Consider the following 16,600-nt stretch of genomic DNA (forward strand, 5'->3'; position numbering starts at 1 on the left):
AAAAAAATTCTAATATATAGTGGAACTATATGTCACCTTGTTCTGTATTTTCAAAGTGCCCTGTAAATATTTTCATAATTTAAAAAAATAAAAAGAAAAAAATTAAGCTTAAACATTCATTTTTATTAATAACGTTTATGAAAACTGTACCACAATCCTACAACTTCAGTCCTATTCAGATTTCGTGTTTATAATCTTGCTATTCCTTTCCCCTCTAAAAAATGGTCTTTTTCTTCCTATCAATATTAAAGTAATCATTTACTACACTAATACACTATGTTAAGTATCCAGAGAAAGAAAGAGTTCTTAACTTATAATAAGAGTCTAAAGAAAATGAAATTTTTTCTACTATATTTTACTGCATCTTAGGTGCAACTTAGGTACTAGATTGGGGCCAGGTAATGGGCTTTCTAAGAAAAGTCTCAGATGTATGTCTTGTATTTAACTTTCCTCTTCATGCCAAGGAGCTATTTGTACTGCTCTGAAGACCTACTAAATCATTCTCTTGGGGTGACGATGCCTAAAAAGTATAGAGGCAATTCTAATGCATAGCCAATGTTGAGAATCACTAGTTTTATACTTGGACCTTATCCTCCCTATCTAACTAAAATCCCAATATTACAAATACACAATTCATTCCAGGAGCACAATTAACACTCAATCATGCCAAAAAATATTCTATTTATTAACTTTCACGTAGGGAATACTAGATAGTTATAATCCAGCAATTCCACTTGCTCCAAATCTAAGCTAGAAAAAGATTCACATGTGTCCTAGGAGAACCACACAGAAACAGACAGTCAACATGAAGCTGTGTTTAACAGAAAGCAATGGGGACAACCCAACTGTTAAAAGAACTATATGGCACATTCACAACATAAAGCCTCATGGTAGATCTGCATGTACTGAACGATCTCCAAAACTAAAAGAAAACCACAACTTGCAGAATACACACAATATACTTCTTTTATTACAGATGTGTTATGTTCTCAGGTGCATATATGCATATATATATATACACACATATATGTATATATATATAAAGTTGGGGGAGAATATTGATCTCAAAATGATTAGAAGTGCTTCCTCACTTCAGGAGATGGGACAGGGAATGAGGAATGGCAGTCAGGGGGGATTATCTGAACTTGGATTTTTTATAGGTATTACTTGTGTAATTAAAAATAATTTTCTTAAATAATGTTAAGCATTACCAAAGGATATGCAATTTAAAATATCAAATAAATCTCTTTTGTAGTTACACAGCTTTCAAATGGACAGTCTGCAAAAAGACTGCCATCACACCATTATAAATAGCCTCCAAAATGCCAATTTTCACTTTCAAATAAAATTCACAGTTTAATCAAGGTCAAAGAAATGTTCTGTTGGAACTTTGAGAGTGTTATACTGAAGGGGAAAAAAGAACAGCTGAATTATTCTGATACTGCTATATCATAAGAAAGGGAAGTCTCATGGAGGTTGTACAAACTTGGCCATTTAAAACTAGTTTTTAAAACTAAATTCAGTCTGTTCCTTCTAATTTTATCATGAACAATCTCTTAAAATAAAATTGCTGAAATAAAGTGATGAACTAAAAACACAACCTATCTAAAAACATAGGTATTAATTTAGCAATCCCAAAATGAACAAGTCTCAACTAATGAATAAACCGTGTTTATGAAAGATATGCTACTGCTGCAGAAAAAGAGAATCCCATAGATGATAGTTTAAGATTTAAAAAAATTTTTTTTAAGTAGAGCCATCTGAATTATTAGATGCCATTGAAGGAAGGCAGGCATATGCTCAAGAAGCTAGCGTCAGTGCCAGTGCAATTACAGAGCAAAAAGCCCTTTCCACAAAAGAACCACAGCAAGAAGAGTAAGTGTGAAATGGCTTCAGAACAGAGCTTTAAGAAATTCTACTCTTGCCTTTTAAAAAATAAACAAATAACCTCCTTCCAGACACATAATTAACCATTTTAATAACAAATAGTTCCTCAATGTCTGATGAAATATACTGACCAATGTATTTTAACTTGCCTAAAATGACCAACTTTCTTCTAAAGTCTAACTCTGAAATATGGACTGAGACTACAAAAATGGCGGCAAGGACTTGGACTGACAGCATTCTATTTCTTGAGTTAGGGTGTGGGTATGCAGGTGCCTATTTTATTGTTTCCTAAACTTTCATTCGGGCTTCTCAGATGGATCAGTGCTAAAGAAACTGCCTGCTAATGCAGAAGGCACGGGTTCAACCTCTGCAGAAGGAAATGTCCAGCTCACCAATATTCTTGCTTGGAAAATTCGACAGACAGAGGAGCCTGGAGGGCTACTGTCCATGGGGTTGCAAAGGAGTTGGAGACAACTTAGCGACTAAACAACAAACTTACATTCATAATTCATACAATACAGACATGAAAGATATTATAGCTTCAAAAGATCTATTTAACCAGAACAATAACTGAAAGATGTGCCAGGACAAAAGTGAAACACTTGTTTATCTTAAAACAGCTGCCTAGTCACTCACTCCTTAGTTTTTCCCATTACTCTCACCACATATTCTTATTTACTCCTCTGCAATACAGGTAAACCGCAGATTCCAAAGCTTCAAGGAACAGCGATCGCTGACAGCCACATGTTCATCACAGCTGAAACATTCCTTACCTCTTTTAAATTATTCTATACCAAAGCATTCATGCTGAGGATAATATACTGTTTCTTGGCTATCTCAGGGTCTTTCATTTTAGGCACCACATTCATACTCTCAGGGCCTCTGAAAGGTAGCTGAAGGTCTGCTTCTAATCCAAGCCCTTCAGGGGACACAGCATACAACAAAGCCACATCCAAAATGGCTGCCGACGGGCATCTCCTCTCTATACCCTTATCTGTGTGCTCCTAGTTCCTGACAGTCCAACAAGTTAGAAGAATGAGTGACTGACATAAATCAGGCCCAATTTCCAAAGTTCAAAAAATGGGCCTGGAAAGGGAAAATTCCAGTTTGGATAAGAGTTTTCATCAAATCCTATAGCACCCATTGCAAGTTTCTGTTCCAGTTCAACTCACCATTCAAATTTTTCTACTCAAAACATTCATTACCTGATGCTTACTAGCACTGTATTTAGGACATGCGAATATCAAATAAAAAAAAATCCTGTCAAGAGACCAGGACTTCTGGTGAAAAAAATTTCACAGTGAACTATTTTTCCCTCTCAAGGTTCCTATGTTGTATGAGATTTAAAATAAAGGAATAGCTATGCCTGGATCTTCATCATTTTTGTAAAACCCTTTCTCCCCCACCCTGGCTAATGACTAAAATCTCTAATATTGCCTTTCAGCAAATACTTTTTTTAAAAAAAAAAAAAGAAAGAAAGCTTGTCCTGCTTAACAACCTTAAGTAATCCTTTCCTTATCTAGTTCTCTGATGTCCAGTACATCAGTCACCAGCCACGGTTAGCTACCAAGCACCTGAAATGTGGCAAATCTGAACAGACATGTTAATGGAAGATATTTAATTAGTACTTTTATGCACATTGCACGTTGATATGATACTGTTTTAGATATGCTGGGTTCAATACATTATTTATATTTTTGAATGTACAGCATATTATTCAGTTGTAAAAAAGAATGAAATTGGGTACATGCTACAGCATGGATGAAACATCAATACATGCTAAGTGAAGAAAGCCAGACACAGAAGGACAAATATTATGTAATTCCACTTACATGAAATACCTAGAACAAGCAAATTAAGAAAGACAGAAAACAGAGCAGAGGTTACCAGGCACTGGATAGAAGAAACCATACAGTCCAGACTGTGCAGGAAAGGTGCCATCCTCAAGGTAGGAAGAGGGGCTGTGAGAGTCACCTCAAATCTCAGTATAGAGGACATACACGCTGCTAGCGAATCAGTTTATGGTTTTTTAAAGTAACTCTAATGACCAACTACCCAATATAACCCCACAAGGAAAACAGTCTTAGCAAACCAGTTTGCTACTATTAAATTTAAAAGACAAGTCTTATTTTTTCCTGCTGAAGAATGGATTTGAAGAGGACAAGAATAATCTGAAACCTCATAACCATTTCCACAAACCATTCCACAAGTGCTTTTTAACAAACATCTTCAAAATACTCTGACAAATACAATCAGCTTTGTGCTGAGAGCACTTCTGACCCAACTTTACAAAGGTGACACAGCACACAGAGAAGCAAACAAGTCAACGTTCTTCTGACTTAGAAGATTCAATGCTCTAAATTTAATGAGGTTTCCAAGTCTCAATTTATACATAGCCATGGACTGGAGAAGGAAATGGCAACCCACTCCAGTATTCTCGCCTGGAGAATCCCATGGACGGAGGAGCCTGATGGGCTGCAGTCCACGGGGTCGCAAAGAGTCGGATATGACTGAGCGACTTCACTTTCTATGGACAGGGGAGCCTGGCAGGCTACAAGCCATGGAGTTGCAGAGTCAGCCACCACTTAGCGACTGAATACCACCACCAAAACAATACCCTGGCTTCTAGCTTAAGAAATACATTTAGTTTTGTTGCATATTTAAGACAATGAACTGGTTTTGAACCTCTGAACACAGAAGAGGGTATGCTGTAACAAACGATTTGCAATTAATTTATATAAGAGTTGTCAGAAGGCACATTCCAAATGTATCAAGCATATTAACTAAAAATCAAATATACAATGAAATATAAAATAGAGGAATTTCAGGGAAACAAGGATTAAAAAAAAAAAAAAGGATTTAACTCAGATGTCTTTACCAGAACCAAACCTACTTTCGGGAAGTCAAAGTAGAAACAGCATCATAGTCTTTCTTGGATTTCAACATTTAAGGAAGGCTTATAAGGCTATTCAGTAACATAGAATAAAAATAATAACAACTACAACCACAGGATTCCCTGGTGGCTCACCAGGAAAGAATCTGCATGCAATGCAGCAAAAACAGGAGATTCGGGTTCGATTGTTGAGTAGGAAAGATCCCCTGGAAGAGGAAATGGCAACCCAGTATCCTTGCCTGGAAAACCCTATGGACAGAGAAGCCTGGCGGGCTACAGTCTGTGGGGTCGCGAAAGAGTCAGACATGACTGAACATGCACGCACAACCACAGTAACAGCAGTAACACTGACATCAAACTCCCTGCCTGCTATCTGCTGTGAGGACTTTCCCTTTATTATTAGCTCATTTCATCTACATAAACCCTCCATGGAGTCAGTAGTGTAATTATTAATATCATCTCTGTTTATTGATGAGGAAACAGAGGCACAGAGAAAGTAAGTAACTTTGCCCAAGGTCACACAGCTAGTAAACAATTGGTAGCGCGCAGAGACAAACCCAGGCAACCTGGCTCCAGAAGCCACTACTATATATACTACCTCTTCTCATAACAACCAGGGCAGGGGGGCAATGGGGGGATTGTCACAATATTTATGGTGGGTCCCAGTGGCTCAAAGGTGAAGCCGGTAAAGAATCTGCCGGCAATGCAGGAGATGAGGTTCAATCCCTGGGTCAGGAAGATCCCCTGGAGAAGGGAATGGCAACCCACTCCAGTATTCTTGCCTTGAAAACTCCATGGACAGAGGAGCCTGGCAGGCTACAGTCCATGGTGTCACAAAGAGTCAGACACGACTGATCAACTAACACTTTCACATGTCATAAACGAACTTTAAAAATTGTAGAAACTAAGCATGCTTATTGAGCCCCTCCTCCATCCACTGGGCAATACTCTGGGGAAACTTCAGTAACAATAACCCAGAAGTGTGGCAAAACTCAAAATGAAATAAACCAATTTTACTTTACAGCTAAAAAATAAAAACAAATAGAATGCCTAAAAACTGCAAACCAATTGCCAATCACAGATCTTTAGTTTTACATGGAGTTCAGTAACATACTGAACTGAATGAAGTGCTGCTCCACAAACCACACCCAGTGGTGAACAACTGTGGGAAAGGCAAGGGAGGAGGATGCAGGGCTGTGTCTTGCCACATTTTCCTTAAGCCTGGAGTTTCTTCTCCTTAATAAGCTCCACTACATGGTGTCTGATTCGACATTCGTGGATTTTTCAAGACACTGGCTTTCCCTACACAGGGACATCCGAAGGCCTGCCTCTGTAGTTGTGCACTTCGGGAAAAGATTAGCTACAGAGGTCCCTGCTGCAATCACCTGAGGCCTCCAGAGATTATCACGTTCTGGCAAATTGTCATCGCATCCAAGCCTGCAAAGTTCAATCAAGCTTTATTAGAGTCAACAAAAACTTTACTAAATCATCTGTACAATTACTTCTGTTTTCATTTTTAATTAAAGCAAATTTTACATACAGAAAAATTCACCCTTAAGTGTTCAATTCTGCAGATGTTCTATGAGAAACAGAAAATTGTGTAAGCAGCCCCACGAACAAAACACATTCAAGTTTCATGGTGCAGACAATCTCCCTCCCCAAACTCCCTGCCACTCTACATCCAACCTCCGCCACCCCCAGCTCCCAGCACCTTGCTCTTGCCAATATGAATGCAACTGTGTGCAGGCTGTGTGTTTCTGAATCTGGCTTCCTTCACTTAGCATAGTACATGTTAGATCCATCCATTTGTTGCAACAATTTCATTTATTTTTAGTAGTTCATTTATTTTTATTGCTCAGCAATATTCCATTGCATGGAATGTGCCACAGTTGGCTTATCCATTTACCAGTTGAGAGAAAACTGAATAGTTCCCATTTTTGGCACTTGTAAACAAAACCCAAGAAAAGCTGCTATAAAACCTGCGTGCATGTTTTTGTATTAACATAAGTTTTAACTTCATCTGGGTAAAACCCAGGAGTGAGTCATATGGTCTGATGTGTGAAGGGGTCCAGTGGTTCCTCATCCTCTCCAGCACTTGGCACAGTTTCCATTTATTCGAACCGTAACAAAATGTGTGTAGAAGTACCTCATGGTAATTTACATTTCCCTGATGACTGATAAAACGGACCATCTTTTTACGGGCTCATCTATATTATCGTCTTTAGAAAAACGTTAGATCTTTCATCCATTTTTTAATTGGGGTCATTTTCTTTTGCTCATTCTTTAAATGAGTCTGCAAAATTCTCTATATATTCTGGATAACAGTTCTTTGTCAGATATGCGATTTGCAAATATTTTCTGCTACAATCCATGGGGTCGCAAAGAGTCGGACACGACTGAGCGACTTCACTTCACTCCACTTCTGTCAGTTTGTAGCTTCTCTTTCTGATAGCTTTAAGAGCCTCTTTAAAAAGCAGACTTTTATAGAAGTCCAACTTTTTTTTTTCAAGGATCATGCTTCTGATATGCTATCAAAGAAATGTTTGCCTAATTCATGTCACAAAAATTTTCACCTAGTGTTTTTTCTAATAGTCTAGTTTTACATTTAAGCCTATAATCCAGTTTGAGTTTTTTTTTACACACTGTGAAGCTAAGTATTGATTACTATTTTCTTTTTATTACTTGATCCAACGTTCTGGCACTTATCACAGACAGTATTTTTTTGACAACTGTTTTTTAAACACCTCTGTTTAGCCTAAGAATGTAACAGTAAACAAGAGAGTACAACATAATCAAGTCACTAAAATACACAGTTAGCAGGCTAAAAAAAGAGTAATAAGTTCATGCACAATGGCAAGAGAAGGGACTGAGCAGCTAATAGCTAGGAGGGATGTTATTTATACTAAGCGATAGTTCACCAGGCAGGGAATAACATTCTAGGAAGAGGAAATACCACAAGCAATATACAAAGATTTGAAAGAATAAGGCTTATTCAGGAAATAGCTATGGGGTAGGGGGAAGAATTCTTCTTAACCACTTTGTATTCATGGCAGACACTGCATGCTAGCATTTTGGGCAGGATGTTTTAGGGAACTAAAAAGCTAAAAATCTCATTAAACAAAAAAGCAACAAAAATTGATCCAATCACTACTACACTATAATGTTTCTGCACAGATGAAAGCAAGTGGAACAATTAAGTAAAAAGGCCTTCAGAATAAGCTGACAACCCCCCAGCCTAGAAGTTGCCCGGCCCCTCCTCCAACTCACTCTGCCCAAGACAGGCAAGAGAAGAGACACAAAGGCACCCAATAGAGCCTGCCTCCCTCAGAGGGCCTTCACTTGGCCCTCCATCCCACAGGGATCTTTCATCACCACCAAGGAACAAGCAATAGCACCTGTTCAAATTAGAACTGCCACCTTCCCAGACCCTGCTCAGCCCAGTGAGAATCAGGCAAGGCACATCACCAGAACACTGATCTGCTCTCCTTTCCCAGTCCTTACTCCCACCCTCGGGGACTCCTCCCCCAACGCCCACTGGAACTTAAGGATCCTATGCCAAGTCTCTAAAAGGATTGTTTCTTGCACTAACAGAACCAGTGGCCCTGAGGACACAACTACTTTGGCAGATCCTGGGAATGGAGGCCCTTCTTCTTCCAATGTCCCTCTTCTGCAGGGCCAGATGGAGGTGGGGCTACTACTGTCACTGTCCCCAGACTCAGACTTTCCCATTCTTATGACTTATTACTGGGTTAGGATGGAAGAGCACAGTTCTTCCAAGTAAAGTTTAAATTTCCCATAACCCTCTTTAACTAAAGGTTTCATCCCATCTCAACATTTTGAACAGTATTTTATCTACATAAACTTTTTGAGTGAAATATTTCCCACATAACACATGATAATACATGTTTCCATGTGGGAAATACATATTTCCCACATAACACATCTATGATCTCATATAATAACATGATGGCTAAAACTCTTGTTTTAAGAATTTCATATTAACCTTTTTGAAAAAGATATTGGTAAAATAACTTATCAGATATTAAGAATAGAGAATAATAATAAATCTTGTAAAGTCAACTGCTGTCTGGATAAAACTGCATCTATATCCATTACACTTATTATTTGCAGAATAAATAACACTTTCTTCACTGAAACCATAGCATTTTCTTCTATCCCATCCCACATGCTTCACACATCAGAACACACCCCACAGTTTCTACTTTGGAAGAGTAGTCCAGAGACTGGCAGCTGGAGAAAAGAAGTATAGATTTTAAGGGAATTCCCTGGCAGTCCAGTGGTAGGACTTGACACTTTCATTGTCGTGGCCTGAGTTCAATCCTTGGCTGGGAAACTAAAATCCCACAAGCCATATGAGGAGATTAAAACACACACAGACACACACACACAGAGACAGACACACACACACACACACAAGAAGGAGACCTGAGAGGTCATCTGACCACACACACACACACACACACACACGAAGGAGACCTGAGAGGTCATATCTATCATTTCTTATGTTTGCAAAGGTTCATCTTCTCTTCTCCCTCCCCTTGGCACAAACCCTTGATGGCAAGGTCCTCCTCTCTCTCTTCCTAAGAACTGAAACACAAGGCCCCTGACACAGGAGGCATCCAATAAAAGTTGCTGATAATGATACCAGATTAACAGGTAACTTTCAGTTGTCATTCTTCCCAACTCCTGCAGCATCTGACACCCTCCCTTCTAGTCCTTATTCCTCCTTTAACAACCTAAGTATCAAGCATCTTCACTCAAAAAATCTCAGTAATAATCTCAGGACTGAACTTGGAGTCATGAAACCTGTGCTGAACCCCAAGCCCTCGTTAGTTTGGGAGAAAGATGCTGAAATTTGTTAGGTCTCAGTCCTCTGAAATTTAAAATATGAGATTTGGTGCTCTGATGCTCTATAATTTTTTCTGTTCAACTAAACTTAATGCTTTCTTTCTACTATTATCCTTTACCTTGTCATTTTTTAAGGCCTACCATTAAAAAAATCAGAACCTAAAAGAATACGACAGCTAACCTATTTATTTCTAGTTAAGGAAAATCAGTACACTGTGGTTACTTTACAGAGGAACTTTAAAAATTAGAAATTATATTGTATCATGAGCCAAAAGAGATGAAATGGCCCCTTCATACCAAAAGAAGCATAACCCACTTTGATACAATGCTTTTCAGGAAGGCAGGTCACCAAAATGGTTCAGTTTAATACAGTCATAAAATGTAGACTACTACAGGCTGGTTGGACTGCACATCCAACACACAATCCTTCATATAAACATTCCCTCTGAGCTTGTGAGCATTTGGGTGTGCCAGAGTTTAACATGACACTTGCTCATAAGAACTCGGAGCACAGCTATTAAACTCTTGTTTAGCAGCAGGCAGTGGCAGGTCACAGGAAACTTCTAGTGAAGAAGTCTCCTTCCCCACAAGCATTCTAATTTTTATTTGGGGACCCATTGGTCTTGAACACGCACACTTTGCAACAAAGCTGACACCAACAGAGGTGTCAAGGTGAATGTCCGTATCACATTCCCCAGGGAATGAATTCAGTGGCAGGTGACCTAAGCTACTACAATCCAAACTTAAGACTACCATACAAATATTTATACAGTTCTAAAACATTTCCAAAATAAAAATGATCACTTCTTCATTTCACAAGCACAAGAGGATACAATCATACTTGAATTACAGTATTTAACAAGTAAACTTTATGCTTCAGTCTAATTTAAATGTACAAATTTATAAGACAAAATAGTAGAACAATAAATTTTTCATGTGGTAAAATTTAAAATGTGACTTTTATAGCTGCATAGCATCATCATGACTAACACTGCTAGAAACAAATGTTTCAATACAAACACAAATATGATTATAAAATGTAACTCTGACAAACAACAAAGACACAAGCATAGGAGGAATGTAACTTTTTCATATGCAACAATTATTTTCAAGGCCAAAACACAATCAAGTTGAGATTAATGCGTGTTTAGCTCCATGTCAATATAAAACTTAAAATTACCTCATTAAGAAAAAGCTTAACATTTAACTTTGTGTGGCATTAAATCCACAAGTAAAATATATGAAAATACAGGGAGAAAACTCATACTGTTCAAGTTATTGTTAAGGAAGGTATTCAGAATCAGAAAACTGAGATTTGAATTTTGACTGATTAGTATCTCTGATTCCTCAAACTACTCAGTCACATCTTCCATAAGTCTGTCTCATCTTCTATAAAATGTTGTCAAAGTAATAATTTGATTTGTCCAATTAGGTAATTACTCAGGAAAATCAGAACACAGGAAAAGTTGAGGAGGGGAAGTGGTGGTGAGCGGACAGTGGCAAATAAAGATACAGAAAGTTGGTGAAGACTATTTCAAACATTTCTACTATAAGTTAGAAGTTGTTCTCTATTTTGCACCTTTCACAAATAGGTTTTTCAAATGACATTTTAAGAAAATAACTAGAGCTAATGATAAAAGTTTTCACTATAATCTGAAAACATGAAATCTGCAATGGAAAACTTTGCTACAGTTCCAATGCAAGAGAACATTCATATCAAAATCACAGTGAGGACAATGTTAACTTGTTTATTTGATATCAATGGTACTGCTAATGTAGACGCATCCCACAAAGACCAAGAGTCAAATGGACCCATTGTTCAAGGCTGCTGGATGTAACAACGAGTTAACTGTGGCTCAGAAACTCATGTCATCATCCTGAAACTGTTCTGGCTCATAGTTCATGAGTCAAAAACAATAAACCAAAAAGCTTTAACAACCCAGACTGCCTATCCAGGTTATTCAGCAGGCTTGGCACTCAGTGACTTTTAGCCAATGCCAAAAATTGATTCTAACATCAAAGGATAAAGATTTATGACAAGAGAACATATTCAAACCCTAAAGGTGTAACAAGACTTTGCAGTACAATGGAAGCATTGTTGGAATAAGTACACACCATTTGGAAGCCAGATTCATTTCAACTTGAGACTGGCAAGCATATTTATAAGTAAGACTTACTCAGATCATAAAAACTACAGGAAAGTGCCACCTTAAATTCTTTTTTGGAATAAGGCAGGATATGCATGTACGCATGCTAAAGTAAACAGAAATGTCCTGCTCAAAGACTTGAGACTGACTTTTCTATTAACCCTTCATTCCCATTAGGTAATATTCCTAATATGACTAATGGTAAGAAAATTGACAAACTGAAAAACTAAAATATTTCCTCTACCTTTTCAATATTGTGACTCTGGGAATCCAGAGACCAGTGATACACACAGCAACCCACTCTAGGCACTTCGGGACTGCCCTAGCCCCAAGTAGCTATAAGTAATTGCTATGTGAGGCCTACAGATCTCAACCTAGAGACACACCTCCTTGCTAAAAGAAAAACTAAAAGCCTTCCGAGACTAATTGTAAAATCAAACTACAACACGGATTCCTGATCTAAAGATATAGACTATCACTCGGGTCTAAACCCTAGAAGCATCTACACTGTGGCAACAAATAACTCTTGTTCAAAATGCTTTAGGATCAAGTATCTATTTTAATAAAGTTCTCTGTTCTCTGGGGTTCTAAAGGCTTAAGAGAAGATACAGGATATTTACTTATCAAAACTCCTGTTGCCTGGTACTTTATTACAGTGGTATATAAAAGATCATGAAAAGGAATTCATATACAGTTTATATTAGACAAATAACATTTAAAAACAAAAAGAGTCTTCCAGATAAAATATGCTCTCTTCTTCATTCTTATGCTTTATTAATCCATTCTTCTGTTCATTTAACATGCTTAGAGAACCAACAAAAGAGAAGCCCCGCCAAAACCAGAATACTTCTCGCCAAGATCCATACATTATTTAGTTTTAAGAGCCAGAGGCAATGATGAGAACTGTGCCGGATTTCTTTTCTTTAGTTTGCAATTCAGTACAGTCAGATTTCAGCTTGCAGGGAGAGAAAAAGAGGCAGTGTTTTAGGCTTTTAAAGGACTTCATCAGGCCACAGAAGGTCATCTATCTATGTACTCTCAGTCTGTCTTCAAATATATTTACCCAAAATACCAAAGTTTCAAAACAGTAATGAAACTCATAACAACTATGAGTTGTTATTATTACATATGACATACTGCTAGAACCGAACTGTTTAGATAGAAATTTTAACCTCAGAAGACCACACCACAATCATCTGGTCAACTCTTTTAAACCAAGCAAAAAACACTGATTTAAAATCTCATGGAGGAAAGAGGAAGAGTTTTCTACCCTTAAAAAAGCAGGATACTACTCTGCCTGAACAAAGACAAAAAAAGAAACAGTCATGTAGAAAGACTGCTGGCTAACTGCCGCCCTCTGGCTGGCAAGATGCCACCGTTCAGCTGGAAAAGCATTTAACCAAAACATTCATTTACAAATGCCTCTAGCTGTGATGCATTTTTAATGTTGTATATATCTCTAACTTAAGTAGAAAACAACTTTTAAGAAGAAAATGAGGAACAAAGTCAGAAATTTTGTAGGATTAAAATTAAAACACTATCACAGGAACATTTATTTAAAAGAAAATAATACTAAGAAGTAGTTACAATACTGAAAAAAGAAATGCTGGAACACAATGTGATTATAGAAATGCAAAATGTAAATTAATGGTCAGGGGTCAAATCATCATACCATTCTAGCTCTGAAAAAAGGAACATAAGCCTTTCCCTCTATGCTTACTGGAAAAAGAGATCTGAATATCAGGCAGGTGCAACTGAACATGGCCTGGAAACAAAAAGGTCTCAGCTCAAAAGGAGGTTTTTAGTGTAAGGGCTGGACCATATAATGTAAAAGAGATCATGAACTATCTCGGAGGGAGACTTATGCATGATTTCCCCGGCAGGGAAAAGGGGGATCAACTGAAGCAACTAATTTTAGTGCTATAGTAGTCTTACTTCTGAAAATTTTAGAAGTACAAATGTCATTACATCTGCCATGGTGAATACAAAGAGGCTTTTCTTCATGCAAGAAGGTCTTATTGTTGAAAAAAAATTTTTAATGATCTTTTAAAAAGGATAAACAAATGATAAATCAAAATCAAGCATAAAGAATCAAACAGCTTCCAATGTATAATAAGTGCTTTACTTTAGAACTTAAGTCTATGAAGCTGGTGACTGGGACTCCTACAAATACCACTAAGAACAAAAAAGATGAGAAAAGCTTCCTACCCACTTACAGCACTCACTGGCAGTGCCATCCATTTGCCAATAGGCGTATTCTATTTTTTTTTTTTTTAATTTTCTCCTGTTGTTTCAAAGTATTATTTAAATCTCACTTTTTGTTTTTTCACTTTTCTTGGAGTCATTACTTTCATGATTATTTTTACTCCAAAAATGTTATCTGAGTACAAAATTAAAACACTGCGATTTTTAATGGTGGTTTACAGCAGAACACATTATTTTATACAATTAATATATTTTTATTTTTTAATGTATTTTTTAAATGATACAATTTCTCCTTTAAAAGTGAGTTCTCTCAGGTAAGCTCTCCAAGTTTACTACAGCACAGCAGTTGTGCATATGCAGAGAGTTCTGGGATTGGTCCAGAGCGAGATAGAGTTCCAATGCATGAAAAGCTTTAAAATTCTCCCTTAAGGAGGTTTCATCTGCCAATACCAATTTCCAAGTGTACTTTTTCATTTCAGAAAAAAACTAATTTCAACTGATCCCTGCACATCTTTGTTTTGATCAAGTCACATAACTTTTCTTCAGCTTATTAAAAAAAAAAATTCTACCTAAAATAGAGTTGCATTTTTTTAAATAACAAATAAATACACTGTCAGCTTGTAGAAACCTGGGAAACTAGGTGTCGTATATCAATTTTCATTATCATTTCTCCACAAATGCTGCTGCTGCCATTCCTGTCTGTATGCTTCCTCTTGCCAAAGTTGCCAATTCCTCAATTTCAGCATTTAATTTATGTATTAAACACTCCATTGCTTCTTGGCCTTTATTAGCATTGGACGATATCGTACTTGCCATCAGCTCTTCAAGGTAACTGCGAGCCTGACTCCTTTCACAGTAATTATGGCCTTTTGAGTCAAAATAGCTTTTTCTGGGGCTTAAGGATGTGGTTTGTATGTAAATCTCTCATCTATTGAAACCTTATTTGTAAATGAAATATTTGCAGATTTAAGTTCCACTGTTTTCTCTATTGCATCCACTATAGAATGTTCTTATGCATATGTTTTGGTCCTTGCTGCACCAATAATAAATTTCACAATGGAAAGCAGTCCCCACTGTGTGCTGAGGAGTGCATGGCTCTGCAACATTTCAGAGGGATCTATGTTTCTGTCCAGTACATCAACTCAAATCACACTCAGGTTCATAGGGTTTGGGTATTTCTGCATTGCAGCTGTTGTAACGATTTCCCATGAGTGGTCAAAGACGTGCTCCAAAGTCCAGATCTTAATGGTGCCGGCAGCCAGCACAGTGTCCAGGAGGCAATAGGACACAATGAGGCAAAGAGGCCACTCTTGCCCCCACCCTGTCCCTCAGCCGCCCCACTGGCAGCCCCTAAATCTCACTTTTTACATTATGCTTTTATTAAAAAGACTCTCCTTGAGGATAAATACCAAAGACATACCTGTACGATGCTACAGTACAGTGTCTTCCAGAAGTTTTTAATAAATATCAGTAAATATGAGGCCACACAGAAATCTACATGAATTTGAGAGTCAATTCCTAGGCAGGTTGATAAGAAGTCAAGGAGCACTTCTTCTCTCCTCCCAAGGAGGAGAGAGGGGTATGGGGCTCTTGAGGAGACAGGGTCTGGAATTCTCAAGGAGGAAGAAAGGGCAAACTTTTTTCTCTACATTCCTTAGTAAGGATTATATAACATCAATGTATCCTCCTTGAAGACAGTTGCTCCTTCTGGAAAACCATCTGACTAATCCAGCTACAACAGACCGCGCAGAAGCACGCCGGTTGCGACGGACCACGCAGCCAAGCGTGGCCAAGAGGAGCTACCCCTCGCCCGAGGTCAGGGGCGGTGACTGAGAGAGAGTACCAGGCTGCGTTGGCACAGGAGAGGCCGAGAGGAGCTACCCCACATCCGAGGTCAGGGCCAGCGGCTGAGAGGAGCTACCCCTTGTCCAAAGTAAGGAGCAGCGGCTGTGCTTTGCTGGAGCAGCCGTGAAGAGATACCCCACAACCAAGGTAAGAGAAACCCAAGAAAGACAGCAGGTGTTGCGAGAGGGCATCAGAGGGCAGACACACTGAAACCATATTCACAGAAAACTAGCCAATCTGATCACACGGACCACAGCCTTCTCTAACTCAAAGAAACTAAGCCATGCTATGTGAGGCCACCCAAGAAGGGAGGGTGATAGTGGAAAGGTCTGACAGAATGTGGTCCACTGGAGAAGGAAAGGGTAAACCACTTCAGTTTTGCCTTGAGAACTCCATGAACAGTATGAAAAGGCAAAAATCATAGGCTACTGAAAGGGGAATTCCCCAGGTCAGTAGGTGCCCAATATGCTACTGGAAATCAGTGGAGAAGTAACTCCAGAAAGAATGAAGGGTTGGAGCCAAAGCAAAAAAAAAATACCCAGTTGTGGATGTGACTAGTGATAGAAGCAAGGTCTGATGCTGTTAAGAGCAATACTGCATAGGAACCTGGAATGTTAGGTCCATGAATCAAGGCAAACGGGAAGTGGTCATACAGGAGATGACAAGAGTAAATGTCGACATTCTAGGAATCAGCGAACTAAAATGGACTGGAACGGGTGAATTTAACTCAGATGACCATTATATCTACTACTGT

The 16,600-nt window shown here is 38.3% G+C and overlaps 1 protein-coding gene and 1 pseudogene across 4 annotated transcripts in view; both read right to left on the minus strand.

Annotated features, from left to right (window-relative positions):
• Positions 1–16,600, minus strand: part of SRPK2 (SRSF protein kinase 2) — a 243,120-nt gene that overhangs the window by 158,068 nt on the left and 68,452 nt on the right. The gene's annotated exons all lie outside the window — the stretch shown is intronic.
• Positions 11,927–15,242, minus strand: LOC138080444 (PRELI domain containing protein 3B-like; annotated as a pseudogene).

This window comes from Capricornis sumatraensis, chromosome 5, assembly GCF_032405125.1.
Source record: "Capricornis sumatraensis isolate serow.1 chromosome 5, serow.2, whole genome shotgun sequence".
Lineage (NCBI taxonomy): Eukaryota > Metazoa > Chordata > Mammalia > Artiodactyla > Bovidae > Capricornis > Capricornis sumatraensis.